Source organism: Palaemon carinicauda, chromosome 31 (genome assembly GCF_036898095.1).
Source record: "Palaemon carinicauda isolate YSFRI2023 chromosome 31, ASM3689809v2, whole genome shotgun sequence".
Classification (NCBI taxonomy): Eukaryota; Metazoa; Arthropoda; class Malacostraca; order Decapoda; family Palaemonidae; genus Palaemon; species Palaemon carinicauda.
The window spans coordinates 85,638,117-85,658,116 of NC_090755.1; the positions used below are offsets into that span (position 1 = coordinate 85,638,117).

The 20,000-nt window shown below is 36.2% G+C and overlaps 1 pseudogene; it reads right to left on the reverse strand.

Moving 5' to 3' along the window:
- The window catches only part of LOC137625045 (uncharacterized), a 107,521-nt pseudogene that overhangs the window by 74,597 nt on the left and 12,924 nt on the right, over positions 1–20,000 (reverse strand).

The window sequence follows — 20,000 nt, forward strand, 5'->3', positions numbered from 1 at the left end:
TAAAACTGTTACCTGGGTATTTAGTAAGTTCTGATTACCTGTTTGTTAAATCCTGAAATGTAAAGTAGCCACGCATTACGTCATGGCAAACATGTTCGTTGCAAACTTGAGATTTCAAGAATACATCTTTCAAGATATCGGGATAATATCTCCGGGATCTCATTTCTTATTCACGCCAATGGCTTTTCATTAGTAATGTTCCCTCGTGCAGTCTTCTCTCTCGTATAATTCCCTTCTCCCCACTATCTCCTCCTCCTACCAGCTCCCTCTCCCTGCCAGCCCACTCCTTCTACCTCCCCACAATCTCCTCCTCCTACCAGCTCCCTCTCCCTGCCAGCCCACTCCTTCTACTTCCCCACAATCTCCTCCTCCTACCAGCTCCCTCTCCCTGCCAGCTCACTCCTTCTACCTCCCCACAATCTCCTCCTCCTACCAGCTCCCTCTCCCTGCCAGCCCACTCCTTCTACCTCCCCACAATCTCTTCCTCCTACCAGCTCCCTCTCCCTGCCAGCCCACTCCTTCTACCTCCCCACAAACTTCTCCTCCTACCAGCTCCTTCTCCCTGCCAGCCCACTCCCTCTACCTCCCCACAATCTCCTCCTCCTACCAGCTCCATCTCCCTGCCAGCCCACTCCTTCTACCAGCCCCGTCTCTCTGCCAGCCAGTTCGCTCTGTAACCACCTAGCGGTAAATCTAATTCATTTGTGCACTACAGAGGAATTTTATGACTTACTGTGCAAATGCACTAATACTTTAGTAGACTAGATTATATCTATCAATGCCTATGTGTCTATGTGCTGATATAAGGGTAAATCTGGGAGGTGACGATAGAAGGTCCGCCATTGTTTGCTTTGGAGCTCCGAATAGTCATACCCTGGTGAGGAGTTATCCGAGAGGTACAGTTGGCTAAATTAATTCCGGTACACTTCACGTGAAACTAAAGAGACGTTAGTGTACCGGAAGTAATGAAGCCAACTGTACACTCGTAAACTACAATCTCCCACAAATTGCCAAAACTGCTGGTTATAGTTAGGAAAGGGGGAGGGGGTGGGAAGGGTTGAATCTGTGTGTGTGCATATCTAAATATTTAGCTGTCATTTTTGATGGCTCTGGTACAGTTGGCTTCATAACTTCCGGTACACTTCCTGGGAAGGTAAGGAGACGTTAGTGTACCGGAATTAGTGAAGCCAGCTGTACATTAGTAAATAAATGCAACGAAGTTCAGAAATTAATCATGAAATTGTACCAGATTATCAAAAATTGATTAAAAATTGTCTCTGCTGAGTTGAATGACACCTTCCAGTACAAAATGTTATAATAACGACGAGGGTGATTAGGAAAGATAACGAGCATGAAATCTGCTCGTTTCAGATTGACCGATAAGAAAGATAATAAGTCCGTTTGGTGACAGAATAATTTTCCCTGCAATTATTATTTGAAGCTAAAAGCAATACAAATGGTTCTTCCGGTATTAAATGCAACATAACTACATCCTCTCTCTCTCTCTCTCTCTCTCTCTCTCTCTCTCTCTCTCTCTCTCTCTCTCTCTCTCTCTCTCTCTCTCTCTCTCTCTCTCGAGGTAGGGATGGCAGGTTCTTAAAGGTCAATACTATACAGTATTCTAGACGTTTTATTCCAGCTTTGGTAAGGTTATGGAATGATCTTCCTAAGCAGGGAGTTGAATCGATAAAATTTCAAAAGTTCAAACTTGCAGCGAATGGTTTTTTTATGTTAAATGGGGTGACATAAAACCTGTTTTAATGTTGTTGTTGTTTTTTAAATATTCTATTTCAATTGTTCATTACTTTTCTCTTAGTTTATTTATTAACCTGTTTCCTTTCCTCATTGGGCTATTTTTCCCTATTGGAGCCCTTGGTTTAATAGCATCCTGCTTTTCCAAATAAGGCTGTAGCTTAGCTAATAATAATAATAATAATAATAATAATAATAATAATGATAATAATAATAATAATAATAATAATGATTATTATTATTATTATTATTATTATTATTATCATTATTATTATTATAATGATAACAGCATTCTTAGATATACTTCAGAAACAGGTCTTCTGAAAGCTATTCAATTTTTATACTGATCTGTTTATTTATATGGTTTTAAATTTAATTTTCTTTTATAATGCATAACAAATGATATCAGCGTTAATGACCTTCGATATCAGGGTGCTGGAAAACTCAAAATCAATCAGTCATTGATCTCTGTAGAATATATTTCATGCAATCTATTATTTATCGAAAAATATTTGAACTTCTCAAATTTCTGAGGCGGAAGAGTCAGGTTGAACTTTCAAAATCATCAATTATTCGATCAGTTTAAAGATTTAAAGATTTATAGGCCGCTCATGAATGGCAGAGGCAAGGAACAGTGACTTTGCCCTATCGAGCAGGACAATGCCCTAGAGACTGACCATATATACATATGATCAGCGCCCAAGCCCCCTCTTCACACAAGCTAGGACTAAGGATGGCCAGGCAATGGCTGCTGATGCCCTATTGAGCAGGATAATGCCCTAGACACTGAACATATATACATATGATCAGCACCCAAGCCCCATATTCACCCAAGCTAGGACTAAGGATGGCCAGGCAATGGCTGCTGATGACTCAGCAGATAGACCTATAGCTTACAAGGATTGTGAGGTTACAGCGAACAAAGGAGCTAATGAGTTTGAGCGGGACTTGAACTCCATTCTGGTGTTCACCAGTCAGGGACGTTATCACATCGGCCACCACAATCAAGGTCTCAACATATAATGATTTTTTTTTTTTTTTTTTTTTTTTTTTTTTTTTTTTTTTTTTTTTTTTTTTAGACCTTGGATGGAAGCTGAAACAGGAACACATTGAATAGCTTATTCAGAAATAAAGTGAATGGTTGAATTTCCTAGTCTTTATAGCTGAATTTTTAATTATCTGGAGCTATTTCAAAATTTTGTTTTTCTTTTTTTTCCAAGGATAACTATAAAAGAGGATTTGAAGACCCCAAGGATGTTCCATCATAAGTCATTACAATTTAATTAGTTGTTAGGTTGGCTTCCGGATACAACGAATGTGTTGTTGTTTTCTTTTAATTAGGTGGCGAAGATACGGTGAAAGATATTATTATTATTATTATTATTATTATTAGAGAAGCTACAATCCTTTTATTATTATTATTATTTATTTATTATTATTATTATTGTTATTATTATTATTATTATTATTTGATAAGCTACAACCCTAATATTATTATTATTATTATTATTATTATTATTATTATTAAAACTACAACCCTATTATTATTATTATTATTATTATTATTATTACAAGCTAAGCTACAATCCTAGTTGGAAAAGCAGGATCCTATTAACCCAGGGGCTCTAACAGGGAAAAATAGCCCAGTGAGGAAAGGAAAAAATAAAAAACAAAATATTTTAAGAGCAATAACATTAAAATAAATATTTCCTAAATAAACTATAAAAACTTTAACAAAATAAAAGGAAGAGAAATTAGATAGAATAGTGTGCCCGAGTGTAAAAATCCTTAATCTGGTTTTATTTAGGTACAAAGAAAATTTGATGATATACTGATACTAAAAGTTTCATTTTGAGCCTCTATAAAATGATTGGCATTGTCTCTAAAAATGCTATTATTGGTTTTTGAGTCAAATTTATGATTACTTTCCAATTTGGGATTATAGAATTAACAGTCAATTCTGTTTAAAGGTTTAAAGTCCGCTCATGAATGGCAGAGGCAAGGGACAGTGACATTGCCCTATCAAAGCTGGACAATGCCTTAGAGACTGACCATATATCATATGATCAGCGCCCAAGCCCCCTCTTCACCCAAGCTGGGACCAAGGAGGGCCAGGCAATGGCTGCTGATGACTCAGCAGATAGACCTATAGGCTCCCACAAACCCCAAATTCTTAGCTCACAAGGATGGTGAGGTTGCAACAACCAAAGGCCGCTCATAAATGGCAGAGGCAAGGGACAGTGACATTGCCCTATCAAAGCTGGAAAATGCCCTAGAGACTGACCATATATCATATGATCAGCGCACATGACCCCTCTCTACCCAAGCTACGACCATGGAGGGCCAGGTAATGGCTGCTAATGACTCAGCAGATAGACCTATAGGCTCCCACAAACCCCCAATTCTTAGCTCGCAAGGATAGTGACGTTGCAGCGACCAAAGAAACTAACGAGTTGTTGATTAATCTACCTAACACTGCGCACGCCCAAGTCACCGTTCATCAACTCTTATTTGCAGTCACTCATGACTCATCTTAGGCGTGACTGAAGGTGCCTCGTTCTGTACCGCATAATCCATCATGTGTGAAGAAGAACTTTACAGAAAAGAAAGTAACACTGTTTTTTATTTCCGTTAATCATTAATAATTTGTTTATTAACCGTAACGCAATACAGGTTTTATTGAGAAGAAAATTGTTGTTTGTATATATAGGCTAGTGTACGCAACCCGTCAAAAATGATTGCTAGAATATTTAGATAGATACGCACACATGTGCAATCCCCTCTCACCAGTGTAGTTATATGTATGGTAGTGCCGCTGGACGTGACCGGAAAGTTAAATGTGTATATGTATGTGTGTGTAATTATATATATATATATATATATACATATATATATATATATATACATACATATATATATATTATATATACATATATATTATATATATGATTATATATAATATGTTCACACACATATATAAATATATATATATATATATATATATATATATATATATATATATATATATATATATATATATATATATATATAAATATATATATAAAGCCAGACACGCTCTCTTTTTATTATTTTCAACATATCTTTATCATGGAGATATATGTTTTAGTTTTTAGGTATATTTCGGAAAGCTGTACAATTGAACGGTACTTCGACCCTCTCTTACAGTACCATTCTTTCCGACGTTATGACAATCGTATTAAATGAATGAAATGAAAAGAATAATTTTTGATCCTTGCTAATTCTGTTGCCCATTCGTGATTGTTTGCTTAATTATATTATTTTTTGCTTTTAAATTTTTTCCTTGATAAAAAAATAATGTAAACTGCCCATTTAGTCTCTGCTCAAATGAACAGGCAGGAAATAGAGAATTATCTGATAGGTTTAACATAGAGATGTTTTAGGGAAAAAAAAGTAAATTCTGTCCTTGACACAAATTATGTAACCTCACCACAACAACGAATGCAGCCGTTTCTATTCTACTGTAGGACAAAGGCCTCAGACATGTCCTTATTCATGTCTGGGATTTGGGCAGTTTTCATCAACACGTTAGCCACTGCGTATTGGTGATGGTGGGAGATTTGAGTGTGCTAGTTCACAGCACACAGCAGGCAGGAAATAGAGAATTATCTGATAGGTTTAACATGGAGATGTTTTAGTGAAATTAAAAAAAAAAATTCTGTCCTTGACACACATTATGTATCCTCACTACAGCAACAAATGCAGCCATTTCTAGTCCACTGCAGGATAAAGGCCTCAGACATGTCCTTATTCATGCCTGGGGTTTGGCCAGTTTTCATCACCACGCTGGCCAGTGCGAATTAGTGAAACTGAAATATTTTCGTCTGATTGCTCAAAGCAAACCAACCTAGTATGGGTGGCCATGACCAATATTGTAACAACAACAATAAATACAGCCGACTTTATTCCACTGCAGGACAAAGGCCTCAGTCATGTCTTTATCCATGTCTGGGGTTTGGTTATTTTATTCATTACACTGACCACTGGTGATGGTGGGAGATTTTCGTCAGATAGTTCACCGCATACCAACAGGCAGTAAATTGAATATTTTTTTCTAGTCTATCTGATAGGTTTAATTCAGAGATGGTTTAGTGATATTAGATTTTAAAAAATCATATTAAACAACTCATCCCTTTATCCCCATGGACGTACCGGTACGTCCTTGCAAAAAAACTACTATTTACATTTTTTTTTTTGCATATTTTTGATAATATTTTTTTTTGAGAAACTTCAGGCATTTTTCAAGAGAATGAGACCAACCTGACCTCTCTATGACGAAAATTAAGGCTGTTAGAGCAATTTAAAGAAAATATACTGCAAAATGTGCTTGAAAAAAAAACGCCTGGGGGTTAAGGGTTGGAAAGTTCCAAATAGCCTGGGGGTAAAAGGGTTAACTTTGCCTCAATGACCTTAGATGTCAGGATGCCTGAAAACTTTAAATCAATCAATCAATCAATCAATAGCTAACGGGTATTCATTTTAAACATGACCTTGATATTACTGAGGAAGCCAGCCATAGGAAAAAAAGGTGTGTATTTGGGCGTTGCAAGGATGATGTTTTGAAAGTCAGGCTTGTTCAAAGGGTGTTTAGCTCTCTTTGCCCAGGAAATTAGATTCCAACCTTGGATATTTGAAAGAGAGAGACACTACAGGGAGACCTTAGTTCATATCCTGGGTTTTTTTTTTTTTCATTTATTTTAGGGATTTTTAAAAATTACTTTGATTATAAATTTGGTTAAGGATTTCTTTAGCCATATGTTTCTTTATTATTATTATTAATTATTATTATTATTATTATTATTATTATTCTCTAAGCTACAACCCTAATTGGAAAAGTGGGATGTTACAAGCCCAAGGGCTTCAACAGGGAAGATAGGCCAGTGAGGAAAGGAAATAAGTAAACATTGAATAGTGTGTCTGAATGTACCATTAAGCAAAATAATACTAACCCACTGCTTATCATTCTCTCTCTCTCTCTCTCTCTCTCTCTCTCTCTCTCTCTCTCTCTCTCTCTCTCTCTCTCTCTCTCTCTCTCTCTCTACTTTTCCAAATATTTAGTTAAGTAAAATCAGTAAAGTCTCTATTCTGGAAACAGGAAGTTAAATGAATTCACTAGAATGTAAAATCGTGGCACTTAAAGATTTAAAGGCCGCTCATGAATGGCAGAGGCAAGGGACAGTGACAATACCCTTTCAAGCAGGACAATGCCCTGGACACTGACCATATATACATATGATCAGCGCTCAAGCCCCCCTCTCCACCCAAACTATGACCAAGGAGGGTCAGGAAATGGCTGCTGAAGACTCAGCAGATAGACGTAAAGGGTCCCCCAAACCCCCAAACCTTAGCTCACAAGGATGGTAAGGTTGCAGACAACTAAAAGTATGAACGAGTCTGAGCGGGATTCGAACCCCCGTCTGGCAAACACCAGGCAGGGACGTTAGTTGCCAGGTTTTCTAAATGAGAAAAAGGCCAACTTCTAGTCAACCACAGCTTAGGCCGGGAGCACACTAGCGACTCTGTGGCGCCACAAAGCCACAGCATCGTGTGGCGGGGATGTGGTCTCCCATAGGTTTCCATTGTCTTCAAAGCCACGCCACGCCTGTGGCGGGGATGAGCGACAGAGAGCCACAGTTGCTAGTTTGCGCGGTAAAATTTGAAAACAATGGAAACCTATGGGAGACCACTTCCCGCCACACGATGATGTGGCTTTGTGGCGCCACAGAGTCGCTAGTGTGCTCCCGGCCTTAAAAAGGCCAACCCATTAGTTGGAAAAGGCCAAAAATATGGTATTTAAGCCCCTCCTTTTTTCTTGATATTACTAAAGTCCAGCCAATTTCAAAAAGGTCAAATTTGATGGTATTTTTGGCCTGAAAAAAAAAAAAGGCCAATCTGGCAACCCTTACCTGGATATCGGTTGGTGGTGTGATCAATTTCGTAGTCGCAGTCTCTGCCAGATGTCTTCTCGAAGAAGACGAAGTCAGGATCCTTGTAGAAGTCCCGGGGGTCGTTGATGTCAAGGGTGTGGGTCGTTTCCCGGGTCAGCAGACAGTTCTCCGGCTCCCGGGTGTGGTAGTCACTGAGGGTGGAAATGATAGTTACTCTTGTTGTTCTTGTTTATAGAGGCCATCCATTTTTATTTAATTTGATTTAGGTATTTGGATCATATGACCAAGTGCAAGTGTACGGAGGCCAATTAATTTGATATGAGTCTTTTTATAGTTTATATATGACATATCTGGTTTTGACGTTGTTAATAGTTTATATGTGACATGTCTGTTTTGACGTTGTTACTTTTTTTAGAATGATTTATTGTTAATTTGTTCTCTTAATTTATTAATTTCCTTACTTCCTTTCCTCACTGGGCTATTTTTCCCTGTTGGAGCCCCTGGGCTTATAGCATCCTGCTTTTCCAACTAGGGTTGTAGCTTGGATAGTAATAATAATATAATTTACCAGCCGAACTCGGTTGAGTCCCTCGTAAGGCTGGGAGGAGCGTAGAGAAGAAAGTCCCCTATTTTCATTTATTTGATATATGCTACCCCCAAAAATTGGGGGAAGTGCTTTGCTATATAGATAGATAATTTAGGAATTTGGACCATATGGCACAGTACATGGGTATAGAGGTGACAGCCATCTGGTATAAGCAAAGGAAGAATTGTTGAGTCTATGCCAAAAATTATTTGAAAATACCCCACCATCTATGTTCCTAAGTTGTAATACATCATATTGGACAAATTTTGTAAAATTATTTGATTTCTTATCAGTCCAAACATTAACTCTCAGAGCCACTTTTAGCTTGGACAAATTATATTTAATCTTTTTATGTAGATAAAAAGCCCCCGCAAACAAAGAATATCAACTATTTCTTTTTAAAATATGTAACCCACTAAAACGAAAACTTAAAAAAAAATCAAATATTAGATAAGTTAAATATGTATTTCACTAACTCTCAGAGTCAATTTTAGCTTGATATGCTAATTTCATGACAAACCATCTATATTCTTTTCTTGTAGTTATAAATCCAGAGCAAACGAAGAATAGACACTTTTTTTTTTAACCCACTGAAACCAAAACTTTTTTCAACTTGCTGAAACCAAAACTTTTTTTTTTAACCTACTGAAACCAAAACCTTTTTTTTAACCCACTGAAACCAAAACCTTTTTTTTAACCAATTGAAACCAAAACCTTTTTTTTAACCCACTGAAACCAAAAGTTTTTTTTTTAACCCACTGAAACCAAAAAAAAATTTTTAGCCCACTGAAACCAAAAATTTTTTTTTTAACCCACTGAAACCAAAACTTTTTTTTTAACCCACTGAAACCAAAACTTTTTTTAACCCAGTGAAACCAAAACTTTTTTTTTTAACCCACTGAAACCAAAAAATTTTTTTAACCCACTGAAACCAAATTTTTTTTCAACCCACTGAAACCAAAATATTTTTTTTAACCCACTGAAACCAAAACTTTTTTCTTTTTTTAAACCCAAATAATAGATAAGTTAATCATGTATTTCAACCAGTGACGAATACTCAGATCAAAGAAAAAACTCTACTTTCAATCAGAAATGTGAGTTTACCTGTAAGAGAATCCCTTGCATGTAAAGAAGGCAATATCACAAGCTCTCTCACACTCGATCAGGGAACCAGACTTCACATATTTATCGACGTGGGACGCCTCCACTCTCAAGCCACGACGAACCTCTTTATAGCACTCTGAAACATAGTTACTCAATTGATTATCGTATTCAATTTAGAATTATTGTTTATTTATAGCACTCTGAAACATAGTTACTCAATTCATTATTTTATTCAATTTAGAATTATCGTTTATTTATAGCTCTCTAAAACATAGATATTCAATTGATTATTTTATTCAATTAAGAATTATCGTTTATTTATATTTATAGCACTCTGAAACATAGATATTCAATTGATTATTTTATTCAATTTAGAATTATCGTTTATTTATATTTATAGCACTCTGAAACATAGATATTCAATTGATTATTTTAGTTAATTTAAAATCATCGTTTATTTATAGCACTCTGAAACATAGTTACTCAGTTGATTATTTTGTTCAATTTAGAATTATAGTTTATGGGTGAGATATGACAGAACGACAGAATAAGTGTCCCAGCTCGAAATCAGTAAGAGAAGAGCAGAAATGTAGAATACAGTCGACATTCAATTCAACTTCCACGTCTCAAAATAACAATTATTTTCTGAAAGTATCACTACTCAGAGTAAAATTGTGGGCAGCAAGTTGTTCACAAACAAACAGACAAACAACGGCGAAAACATAACCACCTCCCAGCTTTGTTTGCGGAGGTAAAAATAGCGAATAAACGCTTAATTTAATATGTATTCGTGGCAGATCTATCGTGAACACTGGATTCCCCATTTCCTAACAAGAAGATAGTTGCATAGATAGACAGATCCTATAGTCCATTTCTTTTAGCGATGCATATTTGCACCGACTCGCAGCGGGGCCCTTTTAGCTCGGAAAAGTTTCCGGATCGCTGATTGGTTGGACGAGATAATTCCAACCAATCAGCGATCACGAAACTTTTCCGAGCTAAAAGGGCACCGCTGCGAGTCAGTGCAAATATGCATCGCTAAAAGAAATGGACTATAGTAAATCTAGCCTTGAAGAAAGCGTTCTAGTAATCGAAAAAGAAGATTTTAAGATCCAAATTGTTGTAGATAATGAACACCGTAGATTCAAGGTCTCTTGCTTCGAGCGAGATTCGGTTCAGCTGGGTGTTAAGGCCCCTACACACAATCAATTTTTTCGTCAATTAATTGATATCAATTTATTGACGTCAATGAATTGATGGAGAAATTGACCGTGTGTAGGGGACATTAATATCAATTAAATTTGAAACAATTTAATTGAATCAATTCATTGAGAGATCAAAGATCCTTTGATATTTATTGATGGGTCTTCAATAAAATTGATCGCTTTGCAGTGTCCAGAGGAAGCACTATTCCTAGAGCCACATATGCTTTGGAGTGTCCAGAGCAAGCACTATTCCTAGAGCCACAGATGCTTTGGAGTGTCCAGAGCTAGCACTATTCCTAGAGCCACAGATGCTTTGGAGTGTCCAGAGCCAGCACTATTCCTAGAGCCACAGATGCTTTGGAGTGTCCAGAGCCAGAACTATTCCTAGAGCCACAGATGCTTTGGAGTGTCCAGAGCAAGCACTATTCCTAGAGCCACAGATGCTTTCATCTCGAAGTTATGAATCAAACTGAAAATTGAAGTCAAATCATTGACCGTGTTTAGGTACAGTTATTTCCTCAATTTCATTGTCGTCAATAAATTGATATTAATTAATTGACGAAAAAATTGATCGTGTGTAGGGGCCTTTAGTTTTAGGGGAGTCAGTACGTCATCCTTCGGTCCTGAAGGATTGGTTATCTAAGGATAGGTTACCTAGATTCAGAATGCATTGGAAGGATGTTAAGAGACAAGGTCAGATTGGATAGGAAGGTTCTTTGTTATGGTGTCCTTAGTTCTCATTCACTTGTTTGGTTTCTGGAATACACAATCGACCTTATATAGTGAAGAGCTACGTGTCTATCTATCTATCTATCTATCTATATATATATATATATATATATATATACATACATCTTTCCTCTCACGCTCAGTGGCATTGCTAGATGTATGGCTACTCGGTCTCTCCCAATCCCTCGAGTAGTGGGAATAGTCATACCCTGGGGAGAGGGGTTACCCCGAGAAGTACACTCGGAAACCACAATTCCCCCCCCCCCACCACTAATTGCCCAAACTCCCTTGTGGTAGTTAGGAAAGGGGGAGGTGGTGGGAAGGGTTGAATTTGTGTGCATATGCATTTAGATATTTACCAGTCATTTTTGACGGGTTGCGTGCACTCGTATAAAATAATACTTTTAATTTAATGACCATAGAAGATGTATTAAGTATGTTTGAGTTTTGTATATGCATCTGTATACGAATGTATCTATGTAACCACGGGAGTAAACTTGTGAGCATGTACACACAAATGCAGAATATCAATAGTAATGAAAAATGCGTTTACTAGCAAATATTAAAATGTATTTACAGAAGGAAACTGCAGGGGCACTCAGTAAAGTGCCTTCTCCTAGCCCAAAAAACTTGTTTTGCTCTTAACTCCATTGCGTACTTTAACTTCAATGTTAATTTCTTCAAATTCTAATGGATTTGTCCTTGGGTCATACCCCATTTGTCCGTCAAGTTTCGTTGAAATTGGTTCTGTAGTGTTGGCGTAATGTTGTTAAAAAAAATTGACATGGCGAATATTTTCAAAGTACTGCTGCGTACTTGTACTTTGATGTACATTTTCCAAAATGTTACAGATTCATCCTTGGGTCATACTCAACATGGCTACCGAGTTTGGTCAAAATTGGTATAGTGGTTTTTGCGTAAAGTTACTCACAAACAAACAATTACAGATTCATCCTTGGGTATTACTCAACATGGCTACCGAGTTTGGTCAAAATTGGTACAGTAGTTTTTGCGTAAAGTTGCTCACAAACAAATAAACTAACAAAAAGACAGGATGAGTAAATAAGCTTCGTAAAATCTTCGATTTTGGCGAAGACAAAAATCTTTGTTTCACTGAACAAAGAGAGCAAGCCTCTGATCGTTGCAATCTGCAAATCATATATATTAAGATCTATAGTTCCCTGCCAACCTTCAAAAAAAAATCCCACCTATTTGCTCTTGTGAAATCAACTTTAGCCGTGTGTATTTTTCCAATGGCTTCCAAAACTGAAACCTTAATTCTAGGTATAAAAAGGATATGTCCAAGTTATACTTCTGGAGGACCTTTTGGTCCTAGTGTCCGTGACTTCCTACTTTCGATGATGTAAACAAAAGAATTCTCTTGACCTTCGCGTCCTTATACTCCCTCTTCGCCCCTCTCCCAGCGCAGGTGACTCGGTAATAAGCAGCAAACTGTCGTCATTTGCCTTTGCCCTTGGCTCCTTGTTTCATTACTGTTTAGATATAGCACTTGTTTTTTTTTTTTTTTTTTTTTTTTTTTTTTTTTTTTTTTTTTTTTTTTTTTTTTTTTTTTTTTTGCGAAGACAATTGCAAAGTCTTCGCTATTTTTTCTCGCGGTTCTTATTATTATTATCATCCCAGGGTTAATGCAATTTTAGATGGAGTTGAAGGTTATAGGGGTTAAGATATCACGTGGTACTGTCTCCTTTTTTATTTGTCATATTGCTATTTCCTTTCCTCACTGGGCTGTTTTCCCTGTTGGAGCCCTAGGGCTTATAGCATCCTTCTTTTCTAACTGGGGTTGTAGCTTAGCAAGTGATAATAATAATAATAATAATAATAATAATAATAATATGGTGATGACCCACGAGTTCTTTGTGTGAACTAGACAGAAAATAGATGATGCTATCAACGATGCATATTGCTATTTCCTTTCCTCACTGGGCTGTTTTCCCTGTTGGTGCCCTAGGGCTTATAGCATCCTTCTTTTCCAACTAGGGTTGTATCTTATCAAGTGATAATAATAATGATAATAATAATAATAATAATATGGTGATGACCCACGAGTTCTTTGTGTGAACTAGACAGAAAATATATGGTGCTATGAACGATGTATATTTTGATCAAATTTTCATTATTTTTCATTATTTCGAAGTTTTTATCCTCTTATTTTCAGATTTTTTTATAGTTTATATATGAAAGATTGACTTTAATGTTATTATTGTTCTTGAACTTCTCTTCTAGTTTTTCTTTATTTCCTTTCCACACTGGGCTATTTTTCCCTGTTGGGGCTCTTGGGCTTATAGCAATCTGCTTTTCCAACTAGGGTTGTAGCTTAGCTAGGAATAATAATAATAATAATAATAATAATAATAATAATAATAATAATAATAATAATAATAACAATAATAAAACTTGTATGCGTAATTGTACAAGTGTTGTCACGTTAAATTCGTAATGATTACTTAGTAAATTTTGGCTGTAAAATTATACGGAAATTATGTAGGATTTTTTTGTAATTCTATAGTTAATTCTTCAGCATGATTAATACCCATATTTATTGTGGTATTACAACTGTCATTTGATAATTGATACTCTTCCTTTTAATATGATTATGGTCAAGATACGTGAGAAATTTCTTGGAAATTCAGGTACAAGTGGTGAAACTGCTAGATAATGTAGCTTGAGAGAGAGAGAGAGAGAGAGAGAGAGAGAGAGAGAGAGAGAGAGAGAGAGAGAGAGAGAGAGAGAGAGAATTGTCTTTTTTTTACTGAATAGTACAGACTATGGTATAAAGGTGAACTCTAACCAAAATTTAGTATCCAATAGTCTCTTTTTTTTAAACCTGATATCTTTTGAAATTGGAACATAAGATCCAAGTAACAATCACAAATCATTAGAAATAAATCGTAATGAGTAAAAAAAAATACGACTCCCATGTTATTAATAACTACACATGTAAAAACAACTCTCTATAATTGATAGATCAAGAAATATCTAAACTCCACCAATAAATCATTATAATTTTATCATGAGTCCATTAAACATTTTTTTCTTGTCTAGAACAAAACCGAATCATTTTTTTCTTAATAAATTTATTTGTAGACAAACACAGTTAGTACTTAATATATTTTTCATATAAAATGTTTCTGTTATAGTCTAAATAAAAAAAAGGTTGTTTACAGCCTATTGATTATTGGATCTTTTGTTTACTATTGGAATACTAGTGTACGCTACCCGTCATTTAGGTATGTACACACATGAATCCCTCCCCCTGAGCATGGCATGATTACTCCCTCGCCCCCTACCGAGGGACTGGGAGAGCTGAGCGTTACTGGATATATTTATATATAAATTTATATATATAGATATATATATATATATATATATATATATATATATATATATATATATATATATATATATATATATATATATATATTAGAGAGAGAGAGATATTTGTATATATAATATATATTTATATATATATATATATATATATATATATATATATATATATATATATATATATATATATATATATATATATATGTGTGTGTGTGTGTATGCATGTATCCAGACACTTGTTATTTATTATACGGGAGATTCTTTTGTTGTTCGTAATTTCATCTCCTCAATATCAGCTATTATGAGATAATTACAAAAGATGACATGCTTTATTATAATGAGAATTGTGGGATGTATATGGTACGAGTCAGTGTGTGTGAAAGCGTCTCATTCATTTTCTACCTAAGCTTTTTTTTTTAGCTCTACTGAGGCCATAGAATGAAATAATTACAACTTAATTATTGGCACAAATCACAAGGTATTGTTATTATGTTGTTAATTACACATATAGTTATGAGTATTGTTATTTTAATTTCATGAATGACCTTGAAGGTACACAGTTAAAAAAAAAAAAACGTAATTTGAATCGGAAATTCTCCGTAAAAAGTATTTCAGTAAAATACAGTCGACCGTAATTTTACCCTACTTTGTTATTATCTTCTTACGGGTTGGTGACCGTATTATCACTCCTTTACGTCAATATATCCATTTTTAAAACGGTAAAGGCCTTGCAACATTTATTCCAGAATTTTTACCATTTTTACGGCAAATTTTTAACTGTAGAGTTTCGAGATGAGCAACACATTTGGACCTAGATAGGGAACAAAAGTGACAAAGTCTCCTATTTCACTGTAGCTCTTTGCCCGTCTCTCTCTCTCTCTCTCTCTCTCTCTCTCTCTCTCTCTCTCTCTCTCTCTCTCTCTCTCTCTCTCTCTCTTTGACATCCAGAATTATAATTTTTGACACAAAAAATCATAAAAATCACTGCTGTACTGGAATTGTGGTGGCCTATTGGACACGTCCCTGCCTTGCGATTTACCATACTGGGGTTCGAGTCCCGCTCAAGCTTGGTAGCTTCTTGTAGGTTCGGCTAACTTCACCATCCTAGTGATGGATAGGGTGTTTGTGGGAACCTATAGTTCTATCTGCTGAGTCATTACCAGCCATTGTCTGCCCCTCCTTGGTCCTAGCTTGGATGGAGAGGGGGCTTGGGTACAGGTCATATGTATATATGATCCGTCTCTAGGGCATTGTCCTACTATAGTCCATTTCTTGTAGCGATGCATATTTGCACCGACTCGCAGCGGTGCCCTTTTAGCTAGGGAAAGTTTCCTGATCGCTGATTGGTTGGACAAGATAATTCTAACCAATCAGCGATCAGGAAACTTTTCCGAGCTAAAAGGGCACCGCTGCGAGTCGGTGAAAATATGCATCGCTAAAAGAAATGGACTATAGCTAAGACAATGTCACTGTCCCTTGCCTATGCCATTTATGAGTAGCCTTTAAACCTTTAGGTTTACACCGATGTTTTGCAATATTCTCTCAGCTCATGTGTGATTAGATTACATTGTTTACCATGAAAAGCAGATCACCCAGAATGGACAAACCATGACTCATCATTCAGTATTTGATAGTTAACTTGTTTAGAATGAGCTAAGCTAAATTCCTCAATTGTAAATAAGTGGGAGGGATTAGATATCCCATATAATTCTTTAAAATTAATATTTTAATTTTTTCCTGGTATAATCGAAAACTATGAGAGCACCAGTAGCCAAAACATCAGTTTGTATCAAAACGTAAATTTAAAAGTGAGAGGGGAAAATATTTCTTATAAGCAATATTTATCAAGAATTAAACAAATCAGTTGGTAATCTTAATTCTAATTCAATAAATAAATCAGCTTGAGTAGAAAAATAAAGATTTAGGTATTTATTATCAGACCCTTTTATAGATGGTGGTCTTATAATAATGGTATTGTACTGTTGAGGATGGTTATTAAGATAGTTGATACCCAATTGAGGTTAACTTATTGAAACTAGAGGGGCATTCGATAATGTACCAACCGTGTGTTACACGATCGTACATAAATTATTTTATATATATTATGCTTGTATCTGCGCTCTTCCCTCGCACTAAAAAGAACCAGAATAAACATGTCTGCGTTTTTCCTCTCTAACATTGTCTGTATCTCGAACATGAAAATTCCTGTTGCCTTGAGATTTTGTATATAAAGGAGAGTGTTCTTTAATAAAGTTGCTCAGTTGATTGCATCCTGCCTTTGAGTCATAACCTTTCTCTCGGCCGTCACAAGAGCATGCTTTCCCCACAGTAAACAGTCTGTAATTTGCTCTTAACTCCACTGCGTACTTATATTTCGATATATTTTCTTCAAAATCTAATGGATTTGTCCTTGGGTCATACCCCACATGTCCACCAAGTTTTGTTGAAATTGGTTCAATAGTTTTTGCGTAATGTTGTTCACAAACAAAATGTAAACTGAAATTTGCAATTATATATAAAGTACTGCTACGTACTTGTACTTGGATGTACGCTATCCAAAATGTTACAGATTTATCCTGGGGTCATACTCGACAAGACTACCGAGTTTGGTTGAGATCGGTGCAGTAGTTTTTGTAGGAAGTTGATCACAAGCAAACAAATAATTAGACTAGCAAACAGACGAAAAAGACAGGGGTGAATACCTATTATTATTATTATTATTATTATTATTATTAAGCTACAACCATAGTTGGAAAAGCAGAATGCTATAAGCCCCGGGGCTCCAACAGGGAAAATAGCCCAGTGAGGAAAGGAAACAAGGAAAAAGTAAATATTTTAAGAATAATAAAATAAATATCTCCTATGTAAACTATGAAAAACTTTAACAAAACAAGAGGAAGAGAAATTAGATAGAATAGTGTGCCCGAGTGTACCCTCAAGCAAGAGAACTCTTAACCCAAGATGGTGGAAGACCACGGTACAGAGGCTATGTCACTACCCAAGACTAGAGAACAATGGTTTTATTTTGGAGTGTCCTTCTAGAAGAGCTGCTTACCATAGCTAAAGAGTCTCTCCTACCCTTACCAACAGGAAAGTAGCCACTGACAATTACAGTGCTGACTTCGCCACGAGATTAACACTTCACTGTCCTTGTAAACTCCCCCAATTTAACCATTCATCAAAGAAGGGGGAGGAAGACATCTGATTGCTTAAGATAAAACCGTTTGGACATTTCTTACAGTTCTTCATATATAATTTGTCAGCGTTTTTCACCTGATATTGAATTCCACGTTTCGCTTTACTGGACATCGTCGTTAAACAGCTAGAGAGAAATAGCAAAGAAAAAAAAAATAGAATGACAGAGCGTCTTGAAGTCTGATTTATTTTGTCTGGTTCTCAGATTATTATTACCTCTGTCAACGAAGTTGGAAGGTGGTTATGTTTTACCCCCAGTTTGTGTGTTTGTTTGTAAACAGCTTCCTGGCCACAAGTTCAATCGTAGAGTAATGAAACTTGCAGGGATTAACTGTTATGTAAAAGGCTGGAAATTATTTAATTTCGGAAGATCAAGGTCAAAGGTCAAGGTAACGGTCAAGCAAAATGTCTAATTCACGTAATCAGCCATAAGTTTGGATATCGTTGTCACAGAGACCTTAAATTTTGTTCATATTTGAGAGTATGAAAATCCACGCCAATTATTACATGTTAAGGTCAAAGTTCAAGGTCGAGAAAAAAGTCAAGAAATAAGGTGCCGCGGCGGAGGTCTGCGCTCTACTGGTGCCCCTCTACTTTATTTCTAATGCATTACGATTTATTCTTGGAATAAAGATACCATTTCCTGACATTTCTATTGAAAGGTTTAAAAAACTCTCTATTCGATTTTAATGTTTGGAAGGTCAAGGTCAAAGGTCAAGGTCACGGTCAAGCAAAATGTCTCATTCACGTAATCAGCCATAATTTTGGACATCATTGTCACAGAGACTTCAAACTTAGTTGATATTTGATCGTAGGAAAATCCGCGCCAATTAATACACGTTAAGGTCAAGGTCGAGCAAAATGTCGAAAAATAAGCTGCCGCGGCGGAGGTCTGCGCTTCACCGAGTGCCCCTCTAGTATTGTTGTTATTGATATACGCAGCCCGGCAAAAATTACGGCTAAATATTCAGATGAATATGCACACACGCCCCTCACCTCCCCCCAGGATATGACTACTCCCTCTTCCCCTACCCAAGGGACGGAGGGTTGGGCGTGACCGGATATTTATGTATGTATATATATATATATATATATATATATATATATATATATATATATATATATATATATATATATATATATATATATATATATATATATATATATATATATATATATATATATATATATATCCAGACGCTTGCTCTTTATTATATAGGGGAGATTATTATTATTATTATTATGAATAGTTAAGCTACAACCCTAGTTGGAAAAGCTGGATGGTTGTAAGGCCAAGAGTTCCGAGAGGGAAAATAGCCCAGTGAGGAGAGGAAATAAGGAAACAGATAGAATAATGTGCCTGAGTGTACCCTCAAGCAAGAGAACTCTAACCCAAGACACTGGAATTGGACTATCATGCGTACTAGTTTAAATCACTCCGTCCCCCCACATAATTTTGCAAGAATGTGTGTATCAAATATTTATAATGAATATTCATTATGTACGTCAGGGTGGAAATTTATGATGTGTTAATATGCTGTAGGATGATTATTATTTGAACTGTGTATTTGAATGTGTGTGCATGACTGTGTGCTTATCTATGCGTTGAGTATGAATCCGGGTAGATATGGATACCTACAAAAAAACAATAATAATACCAGTTCCCTAATATCGCAAGAGGGTCTGCCCCTCTCTTTTATTCTTCTCCTGTACTTCTCTTTCTCCCTATTTCCTCAATCTTTCCCATCCCGAGTACCTGCCTTTGAGCTATAAACTGGATTGTATCCAGGGGTACTCTTCCTTTCCCCATATTCCCCACTTCCATATTATTATTATTGCTTGCTTGCTTACACGTCTCGAACTTTAGCCCTAACCGCACCAGGACTCCACTCTGCTAGGAGGAAGGACGCTGGTGAATGGTACAACACATGGACGTATACCGGGATATAAAGCGATGTCAGGCAGGGCAGCCGATCGGGCTGCGGTTTACCCCAAAGCCAAAGCAAAGTCTTTCAGATAGAAGGCAACGGGGAAAAAACCTTAATAGAGGAATATGTGGATATGCATTTTAAAAGTAATCACAGTATAAACATACACGTAAATGAAGATATGCGTTAGCAGCTGTTAATAGCAGTGCAAAGAGAGATGTAGGTC